The sequence below is a fragment of the Metopolophium dirhodum genome, chromosome 6, assembly GCF_019925205.1.
Source record: "Metopolophium dirhodum isolate CAU chromosome 6, ASM1992520v1, whole genome shotgun sequence".
Taxonomy (NCBI): domain Eukaryota; kingdom Metazoa; phylum Arthropoda; class Insecta; order Hemiptera; family Aphididae; genus Metopolophium; species Metopolophium dirhodum.
In genome coordinates, this window is record NC_083565.1 from 28,233,628 (window position 1) to 28,249,862 (window position 16,235).

Here is a 16,235-nt window from a genome sequence, read left to right on the forward strand (position 1 = left end):
GTTGTAATAGCGATCTTGCAGACGTATTATATAATATGACTATAGATGAGCAATATAATACGTTATACTGCTATTGTTTTATTGTAGGTATATACCTACGAGCAAATATAAACTCTATGAGTAGGATAAAAAAGAGATTTTTGGAACCTCAACCTGCTGGCTCAACCCTATACCTGATGGCTCAACCTGTGTACACCTTTGCTCAACCCATGGTTGCGCTTCTGCTCAACCCACGGGTTGAGTCAATCTATCACATACGTATACGACATCCATACGGTTCGGACTAAAAAAAATACGAAAATAAAAAAATTAAAGGTCATGATCCATTATGACTCATTACTTAATCCTTCACACAATGTAGATGAAGTAATCTTTATTATTTTTTTTCGTATTTTTTTTTAGTCCAACCTTTTTTTTTTTTTTTTTTCAGTTTATAACCGACGACTGATTTTTTTTTAGTCCAACCTACAGGAAACTAACCTAACCTAGTGGAGGGGTGGAGGGGGAAATATAGTCGTGCACGTATGCGAGTGAGTTTGATTTCTGAATTCGAACCGTATGGATGTTAATTATGAATTGCATGATCTTTAATGTATCTTGAGTTAAACAGTTAACGTATGAAATCATCATATATGGCGATATTGATTATAGTCTATCGATGAATCTGAATGACGAAATAAATGTATCTGCATACATTAGACTTATTGTGTTGGTGAAATGTTTCTTTTAGTTAATATTTTGAATTTTGTAAGCTATGTATTAAAATTTAACATAGGAAAATGTAAATAGTGAATATATTATGTATAACAGTTTATGATGATACTGATAATAATTATATGTGTTTTTATTAAAATTATGAAATTTGCATATGGATTTAGTATGAAAATAGTTTATATTTGAGATATAAATATGTTTATATTTACGTTCAATATGCTGATCTATAAGAACTACAGAAATATAATATTTCTCGTGTGGATGCATCTAATATGATTTTTTAATACGAATATGAAGTTTGTATATATTTTGATTGAAAATATGATATTATTATACAAATATGTGTACCTATCAATTATTTAGTGTAAAGTCGAATACAATAAAAGCTATATTTATATCAGCATTGTAGACTGTTGAAATTATACATTTTTGCGAGATTTTCAATATTTACGTATCGTCTTATTCAGATAGTTTTATCAAGATCTGAATAGTGCCTATATGTGTTGGAGTATAAATATGTTTATATTTATGATCAGTATGTTGATATTTACGATCGAATATAGAAATATAATATTATGAATATATATATATTATACCTATATAAAACCAAACGATGACTAATTATTTAATATCTACTAGAGATGGCAAGATATATCCTAACTTGTGATGGTAATATACATGTGTTTTACATTATTTGTGAAGTAAATAGGTGAACGGGTATGGTTTCAGCATAAATACCCTTATGTATTTAACGATAATTGGAGACAAATATATGATTTCTATGTTACATTGATAGAAAATCATAAAAATATAGTGGTCTTGACCGACGTGTTATAGATTTGTGTATTTCGAGATAGGTATAGTGATGAAAATCAGTGAAGATTGTAATGAGAGTATAGGTATATTATATAGCTGACGAGTGAGGCTCTATGAATACAGTTTTTATGATGTTTAATTAAAAATAATAACTTTTAGCAAAAGTATCTATGAAAATACCGGTTTTTAAAGGTAATGTATTAGTTATATAAACCTATTTTTACAGTGAGATTATGATAATTGAACACATTTTTATTGAACTTATGAAATGTTTACATGTTTTTACATAATATAATAAATGAGTTATAAAACTTGATATATATCTAATGCGATATGCTTGATGGAATGATTTGCAGACTATAGTGTAACGATTATCGTCATCGACTTCGTACATTACTCCCTACGTTGAGCAGGGCTAATATGCTGAGTGTTAGTAATGACAAATGTGTATATATATGTATGAAATATATATTATGCTGACGCGATGTTTAGCTCACATCGTGTAAATAACCGACCGGGACGCCTGGCGGTAGTTAGTTATGATAGAGTCTACAGTGAGGTAGTCGATAGAGTCTATAGTCGGCGGTTGATAGTTGGATGGTCAAGAATGAAGAGTCATAGTCGGTGGTCGATAGTGGAACTCGAGGGCTGACAACGACCTGAAGAGGACCTGCGGACGACCAGCTCAACCCGCATTTGGACATCGGCACCCACGACACACCATGGCCCGATCGGTAGCCCGGAGTTATAATTTATAAGTATACTTTCGATGTTGTAACTTGTAGTAGATAATAATAATACATTAATATTCAATAAAAAATATACATATATATATATATATATATATACATTACGTTGAGTACTTTGCTTCACATAAGGTAACCCTGATCCCTAGAAATAATATCACACACCGAGGTCGAGTCTCCGAGACCTCGTTAATATAAACAGAACGACACCTGAACGGGTAAGTGCCCAGGTGAAGAGGAGACGTTACAATAGTTATATGTAATTATTAAGATTCTCGATATTTTAGACATGTCCTTGACATAGAAATTATATTTGTATGAGATTTTATCGACATTAATATACCTAATATAATGATTTGGCAGAAATTAAGATATTTTTATCAATTTTCACTAAAAAAATAAAAAATATATTTCCAAGCTTGTGATGGTAATATACAAGCGATTTCATGATTATTTTACAAAGTACAGAAGTTATAGAATATACCTAATACATGAAAAGTATCAGTGATAAGCATCCATGTAGTATAGGTATAACTGTATGAATAATAAATTCCTATATTTTGTATAAAATAAATGCTGGGCCATCTGTGTAAGATATGCGTTAAAAATAATTGAAATATATATGGTTTTCTATATGAAATCATAAGTGAAAGATTATCACAGCTTGACGTAGGTACATTTTATTTTGTTTTCGTTAATATGTGATGAAAATAACTATATAATATTATGCCATTCATTGTCTTTTTTTTTTAATCTTATGCTATACCTTTTACTTATTGTGCCCCCTAGTACAGATTGTAAATATTAATTTAAATAAACGTTTTTTAAAAAAAAAAAAAAAAAGGTATTATATTGCGTTTAATTGTTGTATTAGTATGCACATCGACTATATATGAATCTTTATATGTATATATAGTTATGTTAACTATAAAATATGTTTAGGTGTTTGTAATATCGAATATGTATATATGATTTAATGTGGGTTTTCATAATATCATACTAGGTAACTATAGAACTAAGTAATGGGTCGATAATAGTTTTTACTATTTTTAGTATTATTTTTTGTTTACTTATTGTTATACATATATAATATAATTCTCACTACACTTGACGAATAATAATAACAATAATAACAGTTAAAGAGATTTATTTTTTCTCGTATATACCTATAATCCATGTATGTATGTATGTATGTATATAAGCTATGATTTTAGTCTAATTATGTAATCTCTTACAATATTTCAATGTATGTATGATTGATTAAAAATATAAGCGTCTGTAATATTATTCAGGATAGGTTAGCCTGATAGTATTGTGTATATAAACATACAATAACAAGAATGTATGTATGTTCCTTATACAATAATATATTATACAAGTGATATGACTGTTGTACGTATGTGCTGATAAAATATACGCATCAGTCACTTGAGTGAAATGTAAGTTGTTGATGTGAAAGCACACATACGTTTTCTCATATGTAAAGCGTGAAAAAATATGTTTTGCTCGAGTCGGGAGGGTTTCGTTGGTGGTGACTGTGACTGGTAATGGTGTGTGTTTTTCCCGTGTACATGCATGAATGAATATATATATGTCGGTCACGTTATTGATAATATTATGTAAGTTGTTGTATGCGTTTTCTCATGCACAGGTATGAAAAATATAGAACACGAGATCAGAGGATCAAGGGATCAAGGATAAGTCATAAGTGATAGGTAATGATTAAGGATTAGTGATCAAGAGGGGTATATGTATAATAATAATATGGTAGGTGTGATACATAATGTAAAAAATAAATATTACACAAGTGATATGGCTTTTACATGTATGTTTCTCTCATGCGTTCTTAAAATAATATATCAATTGTTGATTAACAATAGTTAAGGTTTTATTAGCACACCAACATGTCGATGCATGACTAGTCCTGATAAATGTTGTTTTTCTCAGATGTATTACATAATAATTGATCAAGACGTTGTTTGATACATAATGTATCCGTTGATTCCGTTGGTTCGAAAGTATAAAGGAGATATGAAAATTAATATACCGTTGGATATATAATATGGATGAGGCATCATATAAGTTTTTATATATTATTACCTAGAAGATGTTGAAATACCCAGAGTTGTATGTTACTCAGATAATGATACAATTTCATAATCCATTTAATGGATAAGTAAAAACCTTGTAAATATTTATTGTAAACCTTAATATTATTTTAATAATTGAAAATACTTTTTATACATCGTGTCTTTTTATTTCATATAAATTATTTAATTCCCTATAAATATTAGAATAATCTACGTCTCACATTGCGTAGGTGCTGGTGCGGGGTGTTTGGCGAATGTTGATTGAGACGGCTGTAGTGTAACCTTATGTAGCATTAATACAATAATACCAATAAATAAAAAAACTTTGTATCATGATCGGGGGGGGGGGGACGAGCAGTTAAATATAATATATCCAGGGAGTAGGAACCTATAGATATAAATACCATAGGTTAGGGGCAGATATGTAGATATCAGAATTTTAAATAATATATTTAAATTACTAGGATTCCATTTCAGTTATAACTATGGTTTATTGTCTACTAAACACTGTCAAATAATAATACTCGCAAATATAATATTCCTAAGCTATGTTCTTTTATACTATGTGACTGTATCGTAGTCATACATAGTCATAGTGTGTATAGAGATCTGAGGTGTATAGTGAACTGCTTTACTAATCCATTGTGTGTGTCGGTCATAGCCCTTTCAATTATGTGTGTGTTTTAATATTAATATCTCGATCAGCAGTTAATCGTATATACGGTAGAGTTCGTATTATATACATAAGTGTTATAACATATAAGTATGTTATATTATTATATTTATAATTGTTACAACTTGTTTTTAAATATCACGGTTGTTTTTATTTTACACAAAAATAATAATATTAGAATGAAAAGTAAGTATAAGCATATTTGTGTTTAATTCAAATATATTAGATTAAATGTTGTATTAATCCAAACATTAAAATAAATGAATGCAGTTGGTATATAAACGGTGAAGTCGAAATATGATAGTATAATTTTTGCATTTAGTGACCAAACTATAAACTCAAAGACGACGTCTAAGACCCTCAGAGTCGATATCCTCTATTCTCCTTAGTAAGTATACCTACCTAATAGTTAAACAAATTCATAATATTGTGTGTCATAAATATATAATTTTTTGTATGTTGTCGAGTAATCCTTTGCGCTGTATAAAATAGTTAGATCTATGTATTTTAATTGAGATATTTTTCTAAATGTGCGATTAACCTTACTATAATCTCATCTGAATGAATTTAACTATCGAAATGATTATTAGGAATTACAATTTTGTAGTAGTAATTGACGAGGGATGGCGGGGGTGAAAATACTTTTTAGAGTGGATGGATTGGACTGTTTAAATGCATCTACGTAATTGCGACTATGTATTTTGTAAGTATGACTTTTGTGTCTTAATATATTGATATGTACCTAAGCTGTATAATATGTTTGGTTGTGTGTGTGTGTGTGTGTGTGTGTGTGCGTTTGTGATGTTGTATGAATATATGTACATAAACTAAATATATATTAATACTGCATATACATATATTTTAATAATACTTTCATTTTATAATATGTTTGGGTGTTTGTGATACCTGATGAATGTGTGTATGTATGTATATAATATGCGACTATGTAAGTATTTAAATATGTATGAACTATCCTAGGGGTATATGAGTATATGTGTGTTGCTAGAGAAATATGTGAATGAACCTCATCATCATCTGTAAACGATTAAACGATTGACCATATAAATATATATTATAAATATTTCTGTATGTTGTCGGGGAGAGGAATGTGTGAATGCAAGCGAATGTACCTATACTTCGACGTGTATATTTTGAAAATAAATATTTTTACAAGTTTATGTCTGTGAGTGTGTGTTTGAGATTTATTCTCATGTATAACGTATGCTTAGCGAGATGTTATTCGAATTTGATTATACATAATATTTTTATATCGTCGTATACGTATGTGATAGATTGACTCAACCCGTTGGTTGAGCAGAAGCGCAATCATGGGTTGAGCAAAGGTGTACACGGGTTGAGCCATCAGGTATAGGGTTGAGCCAGCAGGTTGAGGTTCCAGAAATCTCTTTTTTATCCTACTTCTATGCCTTATTTCACCTAACGTTAAATCATCCACCGTCGTGTGTACCACCTGCATATGCACATCCTATAGAGTCGAGATAGGTATATTTAATATACAATTATATAAATGCATAGCGTAACAACTGTTAACAATATATAAGTTATTTATAGAGTTTAAAAACAATATTAACGAAAATTACGTGTCCTATAATATGTTAACTTGATATACATCGACAATCATGATATTATATGCACCTATATTATATTATGTGTATCGGCATGGTTACGATTACACAATTGATATCATATATTATTAACGATTTGTACTGTTCGTCGTCCGCAGACACCTTCGGATAATATTGGCGACTGCGACTCGGTCTTGCCCTCGTTATTACATTGTTAGGTACGAGTTTATGACATATCTCCGATGAGGCGGCTGGTGATGAGTAGACGCGACCATCTTCGTCCACGTATATCATTTATTTATTATTGTATACCCGGGCGGCATTATGTGTACCATACACTACATTGTATTATATTATTTTATAATTTATAATAATAATAAAAATATATACCTGGGAAAAAATTTGCGCCCGATTTCACGGTGAGCTATACGCCTCGAATAATATACAGCGTAGACGACTTAACGGCGGGTGGGTGCGGCCTTTTATGCGGCATGCGTTACGATTGTTACACGGACGACGTGTAATGATATCACGTCGTCGCGAAAATTTTCCTCGGAAAAGCAGAGTACGTGAACATCAAAACGACATCATCGCGTATATAGATATCATGACGTGCGTGTAAGACGTATATTATGCACCGTGTATAAGTGTTATAGGATTTTGTGGGTTTCGTACTTTGTATAGGTATCTGAAGACTGGTCGTATATAATACATTATATCCGAGGACCAAGGTGAGATTATTTGATCACTGTAGACAGCCATTTTCTCGGTAAATTTCAGTGTTTATGAATAAACATTATATTTTTACACGATTTTAAGTCGTTAACAATAATACCTACAACATGTTCGAGTAAAAGTAATCATTTTTTTTTACAAGTGAGATACCATCGCAGTTGTTATTTTTAATCGGTTATAAACATTTATTTGAATTTCAGTTGAGCGGATGAGTGGACAGGCACAATGGTATCCGCGAAATAATGGTGCGCCTCTAGTTACTCTTTAATATATAATATATATACATCCAATTTTAAGTCTTATAAAACTAATAATAACCACGACTGTGCACTGACTCGATATATTAGATTAAAAATAAAATCATATTTTACAAAGACTTATAAGGCACTTTATACGAGTTGATTTCGTTTTTATCCGTTGAAATTAAAGACGTTTTGAGTTTAAATTATTAAAGACACGATTAAGTCCGATTAAACGATATTTTACGTCGACATATTTTAATTCTCATTTGAAAAACAAATTGGTTGTAACTGTCTTGTTATACTAATTTTTATTATACCACTTTGGATAATGAAACATGTTAAGATACATACAATTCTAACAAGAAAAATTAACTAGTCAAATTTATTTAATTTTGTTTTTAGTTCTTTTAAATAGACACTTACATCTAAACAAGGGGTGTCCTCGTAGCTTTTTTTTATGCAGAGGGTGAAACTAAAGGTATACAGTATAAGCTCAGTGTTTGCATACTATACGGTTAGTATATACCAATATAGTTTTAAATTATTTAATATATATTTTCTTTTATAATTATGTTTTAAGAGGACATAGTACCCACATAATATGTGGTTTCTGTTTTATACTAACGTGTAAATTAGCGTCAGTGCAAATTGTACGTTAAGAATAATCCATTTTACTCTGTTGTTTTTAATATTATAGTGAATTGACCTATTATGCAATTTGAAGGTTAGACTATTGTTTGGGACCCACGTAGGTTTTTATTTATATTTTTATTTAGATTATTCTGATCGTATAATTTACTATTATAGATAGATCTCCCCTCCCCGCCTCGAAGACGGCCATGGTCTGAAGCTAAACTAAATTACAAAATTCGTGAATTAATATAATATTATAATATTATAATAGATATGCATTTTTATATACGTGTTCAATACCAGTTTTTCTATGGAATAATATTAGAACAAGTTTTTGACATTTTGATTATGAGGATTAAAGCATTCTGTCGTTGTCATTTCAATTGTTGTACCTTATTCTTGCTTCTATAACGTTAATTCTATGAGCATGACCAAATACTGGATACTATATATAGATACTAGAATGCTAAATAGTATCGTATACGTTAATATAAAATATATACGTACTGTTTCGTCTTTCACGAAAATAACATTACTATTGTCATTTCCAATTCCGGTTGTGAATAGGTAGTTACACTAATAATTACACTCTTTTCATTAAAATTGAAATACTTTTTTCGTGCTCGTATTACACCCATTTAACATTTTTTTTTTTTTTTTATGAACAGTATGTTGGTATTTTTACATATTATTTACCTTTATTTCCTATACATAGGTATGTGCTAGTCTCTTTTTTAAGCAATTTATGAGTACCTACCAGAGTAGGTACCTATGTAAAATATAACAATTTAGACATTCTCATAACTAGCATACAGCTTAAAATATAAAATTTACATAGGTACCTTATGATTGATAATAGATCAATTCACTCTACTATTAAACGTTACTACAAAATATTCGAACGACTGAAAACAAATTGTCCATGTTGAACGTTTGTAAGATAGAGACAACATATACACGGGTCCTCTTAATAATCTAAGATTCTTAGTTTCTCAGAGTTAAATAATAACTCTAAATTAAACTATACCTAAACGAGCCACATATATTTGTATACACTAATTTATTATAATATTATACGGGGTGATCCATTTAACTTAAAAAACTCATTAATTCTGAAAACACCTAAGTTTTTGAAAACACAATATGTTTCTTTTACATAATTGTAAGTCGTTACAACCACACTTTTGGAAAAAAAATATTTTTCAACAATTATTTTTTATCATTTTTTAAGTTTTTTTACTTTTTTCGAATGACAACATACATTTTTAATTTTATATTCCGAGCGAAATATTTTGAGTATTTTGATCTAAAAAAGTCAAATTTCAGACAAGTAGTTTGTTACTTAGAAGTTATAAATATATTATTTTTTTATTTATAAAACAATATATTTATTTTACAATCTATACAAACATGGTGTAATGACTTACAATAAGTGTAAGTCTGATGACAAATTTTACAATGGCATTTAAGATAAGAATAGGAAGGCTCCCTGCGGTGCCACCCGATAAGTTTAAGTTAATATTATTATGCTTATTTAGCAGGTCCTTGGCCCATGGCCTTTTTAACCTTCTGGGTATGAGAGTAGTAGAGGATAGTCTTTAAACTATAAATATTTTAAATTAAAATATTGGAATAGGGAATTAAAAATGCATGTTGTCATTAAAAAAAAATGATTTAGATAAAAAAAACATTTTTCAAAAATGTTTATACTTTTAACATAAGGTAGTGTACTACGTTAAATAAATCACTCGGTATATTTATATGCTTAACTATATAGGATAAATATATATATAAAAAAGTCTTCAATTTAAATATTATTATTATCTTCTAAAATCAACATTTGTCTCTATAGCCTATAGGTACCTATTACATTATTACAGGTATTATTAACTCGTATCATCACTTCAGGGCACAATTATATTCAAATATCAAATATACCTTTATGTCTGAAAGTAGTGTGTATGTATTTAAAAACAATTATTTTTCATAGTATATATTAGTACAATATGCTCATTTTTAATAGTTTAATTTGAATATCCATTAGGATTTAGGAAGCTTATAGAATAGTAAATCTTTCGCTAAATGGTAGGTACTAAAATTATTCTGAACAAAACGGTTTTGTTGAGTTTAACATTGGCTTAACATTAAAAAACTATACACTATTATCATGTTTTTTTTTAAACAGCTTTAAATTAATGTTTTTCTTTGAATATATTAAAACTATATGTATAATATTTTAAGAATATATCATGTGGTGGTTATTAACTGAAACTATTTAATAAATTTACATTTATACAACTATTCGTTAAATTTGAAATTAGCTTCATCGAAGTCAGACCGTTTTAATTAAATATATTGTAATAATTACTTTCAGTTTTTTTTTCAATGGTATTCCAATACAATATTAAATGTTATTTTAGGCTTTTGTATTTCAATTTTCATTGTACCCTTAAGACCGCGTGCATGTTGTGGACGATTTGATGAGAAAATATATAGATTTTGTAATTTTATGATATGATTAATATATTCAACTGCAGACTCGTAAATTGATGAAATTCGTATACCAAGTATATGATTTTTCTTACTCCTTACAATGTGTTATCTCTTCGCACTAAAAATCATCTTGTGCAAATATTTACATTTCTATCTATTAACCTCGCCAGTGACCATTGTTACTTAAAGCGTTATTGTCTATTATATATTTTTTTTTCAAGTGTCCGAGACAGCTGATGTTAAGACCGTAACGCATATCTCGCCACCGGCTGGCACACGCATACACTACATTCACACACATACCTGTTACCTGTTCGTCCCTATATTATGTTGATATTATTGTTTTTATTTTAGTGTAATTGTCCGTGTCAGCTGTGAGTTATATAATAATATGTAGATTAGAAAAGCCGGACGAGCCGGTACGTGTAGCACGGCCGCCCAAGATGTCACCAGTCCGTTACGTAATGTTAACGTAGAACTATAATTTTTACGTGCGAAAAGCGCCGTTCTTTTTATATTATTACAATATACTATATTGAAAATTGTGGGCGCGAATCGCCATCCTTGTATTTGTATTAATTCATCTTTAGTGAGCGCTAATCGCTACTAAAGTATTATTATAATAATATATTGTGCAAGCGCGAATCGCCAACTACTATTTATTATACCGTTGTTGTGGACGCGAATCGTCACCGAATTTGTATTATTGTCGTATATTATACATAATTTGCAATTATTGTAACTTGTCAATTATTATATTGCTCATAATTGATTGTGTTAACATTGTATAGTGATTAGCTACAGGACCAGCTGGCCAGTCTGCGCTCCACGATCTGTGAGTTATTTATTGTTATTATATATTTTATATTACAGCTCAATTAGCTGCCTTAAATTGTTATATTGTTGGGCCACATATTTATATTATTCTTTAGCAGCTCAAATAGCTTGCCATATTATTAGTTTATTGTATTGTTGGGCCAGTAGCTTATATTACACTTTTACGAGCTTACAGCTAAAACGGCCAATATTATTATCTATCTAGATTGTTTTTATACTTTATACTTGATGTTGCTGTGATTTATATATATTACTGTTTTTGATTATTGTGTACAACACAGCAACTCATTTTTACCAGCAACCGTGTTACTCATTCATTTATTTATTAGACTTACCCTTTTTGTCACTAGTTTTTAAGCATACACACCCACACATATACACACCTTACACATCACCACACCACATAGCTCACTAGTATTTGCGCGGCGAACTCAACCAATTCTAGCTGAGCTATAACAGATATACAAATACATAGGTCGGTCGGTGTGTGAGCGTTGCGCAAAATCCTAGTGGTACCGGGCGCACGGTCTATATTTGTATCGTCCCGGCCCGAACAGCTGATCCTCTTTGATTTTGTTTTTTTTTAATAAATATAATGATACGATGGGCGTGTATTGCACATTGTTATTGAAGATAATATATTAGTATGACAATCAACCGATGCACTTTAATTTATACATAATAATAATATATAGGGTTACAACCAATAATAAATAAACTCGGCCGCTAACATGATATTTATTTGTACAAAGTATAATGAATTCTTATGTTATGTGTGTATGTTTGGCGAAAATTGTGTAAATAAAATATCAGCGTGTTGATCACGGTCGAGTGGTTGACCACAGCGAAGTCAGTACACCGAAGCCATCGAGCAAACGGGGAAAGTGCAACGGTAGGGACAGATGATCCGTGGAGGTGACGAAAAAATTATTTATTACGCGAGCATGTCTAAACGATTGAAACGTTATAATAATATGTACATAAACATTTTTCTTTCGTATTTGAATGACCGATCGTTTATGTATTTTTTTCTCGTGGACAATTGTTACAGTTACGTAACAAACAAAATCGGGTTGATGTGACGGATTCATTAATGAAATTATATTATGTATAGGCCCATAAAACATTTGACACGAAAATAAATCACCTATGATAATGCATTTTACTATTTAGGATTAAGATTGACAACGTAGTAAAATAATATATTCGGTAGCGATAATCACTGTGCATAACTGTATAATATATATAGGAAGTATTAGGTATATAAATAGAACACGTTTAAATCAACGATTAAATTGTTTAAATAAATATAAATTTTTTATCACAGATCCATGAACATAAAATGTTAATCTTTTTGACGCGGGCTTTATGGGTACACCACGAACGTATTATTTTCTGATTATATTCTTTAGATTAAAGCAGTTTATATCTTTGAAATCGCAATTTATTGTATTCATTATTCTAAAAACTAAAACCTAGGTGGTAAAAACATCAAAATAGTTATATTTTACAACAATAGTTTATTCTCATTTAATCATGTTTTATGCGTAGGTTGGAACTATTACCATTAATGTACATAGGTACCCAGTCACATATAAATCTAACTATATTGTAATATGTAAAAGTAATATCTTAGATAGTAAAAAATATTATAATATTCATTACATACATCTTAAAACTAATATAAGTATAAGTACCTATAATACCTATAAATAATATATCTGAGTGTATTTAAAAATTTTAAATGTGAATTGTATTAGTTATCCAGTTCAGTAATAGTTAATCAGTCTCAAACTCGAAAAATATTATTAAGTCTTAGTTCGGTTTTCAAATACAATTACAAAACAAAATGTACGTATACAAATACATTATTCCTAAATAAATAAGTGGTATAACCTAATTGGTATTTAATACATAGAATACAGAAATTATACTGAACCCAGAACCAATCTATACGATTTTGATTACTCAATATCAGAGAACCTACAAATAACATGTGCGTGAACTTGGCCCCCCCCACCATGACCAATTTTTTTCAAAGTTATGTTATAATTTTGCAAATAATTTGCAAATATTTGCAAATTGGTTTTCAGAATTTGCAAATAAATTCCATGCCCGAAATAAAAAAAAATAAGACAGGGGGGGCAACTTCACGCAGCCCCCCTATATGTAGCTAGCGGTTTCAAGATACTACAAACATTTTGCAAATTATTTGTAAATATATGCAAATTGGTTTTCAGAATTTGCAAATAAATTCCCTTCCCGGTATAAAAAAAATAAGAAGGGGGGGCAACTTCACGCAGCCCCCCCCCCCCTTTTTGAGCTACGAACTTCAAAACGTTGCTAACATTTTGCAAATAGCCGCTAACTTATTTATAATTTCGAGTCCAAACTCATACCAAACGTTAGTGTTTACAAGGCTCCACGTAAATAGGTTATATATAAATTACTTTATTCACAATAATATCATCAAATATACTTGGTAATATCATAGGCTGACTGACCGTTTTCGCTCAGAATCGTTTTTCTTATACAATGATATTATATCATTGAATTCAAATTTAATACCATCCATTACAGTGACCCACTTGCAACCTATTGTACAGCAGAGCGACATCCACTTATCCACCTTATTTTTTTATTGTTTTTAGATATTTTTTCTAATTTTTTTTATTCAAAAACCATTTTTATTCTTTTTATATATTTTTTTATTTTAGTAGATTTTTCTTCAAATGATTTTTTTTATTTTATAAGATTTTTATTTAAATGATTTTTTTATTTTATTAGATTTTTTATTCAAATGATTTTTTTTCTAATTTTTTTATTCTAAAAATGGTTATTTCTTTTTAAATTTTTTATTCAAAAACCATTTTTTATTCTATTTGGATCTTTTCATTTTCATCTTTTCAAATTTCATTTTTTTAAATTTGAAATACTGGTCTGATGGTATTTTATCTAAAATAGTATAACATGCCTAAATATAAGCCTTTTCTTTGTAGTAGCCACCTAATAGTTATTGAGCTTAAATGTAATACTTATACTAGTCATACTTACTGACACGTAAATGTATTTAAACAAATATTATATCATCCAAATTAAACTAAGAAATAACAAAACACAAGCTGATATAAAATATACAATAGTTAGTAAAATGCTCGAGTATGCGACTGGACGTCTGGACTGCAAATGAGAACAGAATCACTTTAGTTTAATTTTAACAATTTTGTTATCATTCGGCAAAGATTAGCTCATATTATTATTCTCTACAGAAATCGTCAATGGCATATCTAGACAATGTCAAAAAATAGGAAAACCCAAAGACAAACAGCACGCAAGTAACACGTCCACCACGCAATAAGAAATAACAATAGGTACAGTTTAAAGACTGTAATAGTTGTATTTAAGGCTCGGGCCACACGTTGTGTTATTGCCGCATGCGTTGGGTTTTCTTACAGACCATTTAATTTTAAATATAACAGGGTGTTAAAAATACAACGTGGTAAGTTTCCAATGCAGCAGAACCACACACAGTTATCAATACAATTAATACATGTAATAGATGTATTGATTTTACATTATAAAAAAAATAATCATATTTTTTACAATTGGTTATTGAAACATTATTCATACTTGTAAAATGGTAAGTTGATTCAGCTAGCCGGTTGAGTTGGCCTACCTATCTTAGTAAATTATAACATGATTGTTTATGGTATCACGGTTGATTTAAATTATTATTTTTTATTGCAATATATTGTACAGATTTTGGGAACCAAGAGTAAAGCGTCGAGTTGTACCGGCTGGGTTTAATTAAGTGAACTGGTATAATCGGTGATGCTTAGGAGTTAGGGAGCGTCAGGCAGAAACTTCACCTATCATATAAAGGTGGTCTATAATATATAGAAGATTATATGATACATACATGGGTGGTAGGTCTACCAAACTAAGTACCTAGCAACATAAAATTTTTTATTTATTAATGAGAGCTCTTATATTTGATGGCTATAAGATTATTCAATAACCCTTGTTATGTTCCTACAAAGATACAGTAAAAATAATTACTAAATTAATTAAAAAATTTAACTATTAATACATTTAAAAATTTGTGGTTGGTTTATTTTTTTATGTGGATATCCCTAACGGTGTACCTGTAGTTGGGAAAAATGTCATAATGAATTAATATTTATTATAATATTATCATGTATTAAGATTAAAAGGGTAAGAAACAATTATTTTTATGTTTATGCTCAACTAAACTTGTATTTAATAGTAGGCCGATATTTAAATACTTCTATAAGTAGTATTTTTCAATTGTGTATTACATAATAAAATTGTATATTATACTACCTATATACTATACATACGTATAAACACTAACGTTTGGTATGAGTTTGGACTCGAAATTATAAATGAGTTAGCGGCTATTTGCAAAATGTTAGCAGCGTTTTGAAATTCGTAGCTCAAAAATAGGAGGGCTGCGTGAAGTTAGCCCCCGTCTTATCTTTTTTATTCCGGGTGAGGAATTTATTTGCAAATTCTGAAAACAAATTTGCAAATGTTTGCAAATAATTTGCAAAATGTTGGTAGCAATTTAAAGTTTGTAGCTCAAAAGGGGGGGCTGCGTGAAGTTGGCCCCTCCATTTTATTTTTTTTATACTGGGCAAGGAATTTAT